Source organism: Triticum urartu, chromosome 6 (assembly GCF_003073215.2).
Source record: "Triticum urartu cultivar G1812 chromosome 6, Tu2.1, whole genome shotgun sequence".
Lineage (NCBI taxonomy): Eukaryota > Viridiplantae > Streptophyta > Magnoliopsida > Poales > Poaceae > Triticum > Triticum urartu.
In genome coordinates this window covers 38,030,532-38,032,800 of record NC_053027.1, presented here as the reverse complement: position 1 = coordinate 38,032,800, position 2,269 = coordinate 38,030,532, and the positions used below count along the sequence as shown (strand labels likewise).

At 47.8% G+C, this 2,269-nt stretch overlaps 1 long non-coding RNA gene across 1 annotated transcript; it reads left to right on the top strand.

The window, feature by feature from the left end:
* Positions 1-230: 230 nt before the first annotated feature.
* On the top strand, positions 231-995 carry LOC125512399. Its single transcript, XR_007285366.1, has 3 exons — positions 231-322; positions 439-559; positions 670-995. It is a non-coding gene; the product is annotated as an uncharacterized LOC125512399 (long non-coding RNA).
* Positions 996-2,269: the final 1,274 nt, after the last annotated feature.

The window sequence follows — 2,269 nt, the reverse complement described above, 5'->3', positions numbered from 1 at the left end:
CGAGCCGAGGTGGTCAAAAGTCAAAGCGAACGTTTCTGCTGCTGGCGCTCCCGAGCAATACAGGGACGGACGGTCAGCAATATAGGGTGGAAGAAGCCAAAAAGGAGGAGGCATTAAGAGAGACCGTCCAGGAGACTGCTAATAAGCCAGAGGTCACACAGACGGGCGCTTCTTTGCGCCAGCAGTGTGACAGACGAGAAACGCCACCCTCTCGAGTATAAATAGGAGCAGGGCAGAGGTCGAACAGCATCCAGTATGAAGATACTTTCCTGCCTCCAATTCCTCTCCCTCTAGCCAGCCTGGGAGAGTGAGCGAGAAATTGGTAACAATGGATCTAAGTGACCATTCCTACAGCTTATTTTTCGTGTCATATTTTCATGGTGATCCATGGTGCACGGTATTCAAGGTTTTCATCTTCTTCTTTTTTCAAAACTGCAGTGTTTTCATGGAGTGCCCCAACCCCGATGAGGCCCAGCGCGCTCATCTCGGTCGTGAGCTTCGCGTGGAGCCCCAGCATATCAAACTCTGGTTCAAGAACCGCCGTGCCCAGATGAGGAGGGTATGAACTCGATCTCCTTTCAATTTTTCCAAGGTTTTCAGTTTTTCCGCCTGGTGAGGATGGAATGTAACGGTATCTTGATGTGGTGTTTGTGGTTGACGGCGTTGCAGGCTAGGCACGAGCCGGTGGACAACCACTTATCTGACTTGGAGAATGATGAGATCGACTCGGAGAATGACGAGATCCACTAAGACAACTTCGCGATGTGGGTTTGTGGATCGAGGGCTTCCCGTGACTCTGTTCGTTCTAAATAACGTGCCATAGAACTGCCTGCAAGCACGCGGTGTGCACTGAGAGTCGGTCTCGACGGCAAGCATGTTTGCGTCGAGTCCATGTGTCAGGTTTGGGTCGCTCCCGTTTCTACCGCGTCGTGAACCGAGTCATGGGATGGGATGGCACATCGGATCACACGTGATAATAGTGGAGCCGTAGATCATGCACGCACGACTGATCCGTGGGATGGCACGAGTCATTAGGAACGTGGTGTGTGTTTAGGTCGGTCGTGCAACGACCCTTCTTTCTCTCTGTATTCCAAATAAAAAAGCTGTAGCAAGTTTTCATGGCATCAAATTCCATGTGTACTCTATGTTTGCTAGTGTGTAAAACCTCGGGTGTGTCCAGCTAGTTGCGTAAGTACTCTTGGGTCGTTGACAAACATTCAGTATCCCACGTGCTCTTGGCCATGTGAAGATGTCGGACAGTCCGAAGAAAGGTGCGCCACATGCAACGATCTCCAATGGCAAGGAGGTCAACCTCCGTGAACCAATCATGCAGCATGTTGTGCGCGAATTTGGGGATCAACACAATGGCCGATATGTTGAGCCGGACGAACTACGGAGACTCAGGTTATGCTACAAACGTGCGACCTATGTATGGTGATGGATGACCACTGCTGGATGCCATGGCGACAGAGGCGTTAGTCCCCCCCCTCCGCTTCCCCCCACCACACACACACAATGATGTTTCTCAAAACATATGTCCTATCGAATGGCAACAAATAGGTTCTTAGAAAAAGGGAAACAAAAGAAAATAAACTCATTTATTTTGATTCGATAAGTTTGTGCACTAGAATTATCCAATTGAACAAAATAGGCCCAGACCAAAACTGTTTGAAAATAGAGAGCAGACCGATCTAAGCAAGAAATCAGATGATAATGCATTATTCAAGCAAATGTATTAATCAATTGATAATCTCGTAGGATTAAGTGCAAGCAATCAACAAGCAGCCAAAAGAACAAAAAAGCTTGGGTACATATGGGATGTACGTGTGCTTGTCCCTTTTCCTGTGCATGAGGTCGGCCTTAGCCCTGACTTCCGTTGTAAAAATCAAAAAAATGCACTTTCAAGTTTCAAATGAGGCAATTGGTCTTATTATTTATCAAAAAGACTTCCGCTCCACTTTATATATGAATAATACAATTCAGCACATACAACACAATACAACACTATACCGCAACACACGCGCACAAGGCATTATACAAGGATGCTGAAGAACAACAACACAACTCCAAGAAAATGACTCGTTGTGCGGGTGGGCACCATTTGGGTTCATTGGCAACTGTAGATGGCATGCCCTTCTTCCTCCAGGAGGCATCTGCTCCGGGGGAAACCCTAGATCTGGGTCTCTCTGGTCGGATGATGACGAAGACTTGTGTCATTCTCTCTCCTAGGGGCACTGTTTTGGAGTAGGTACTGACTGCAGGGGCCAAG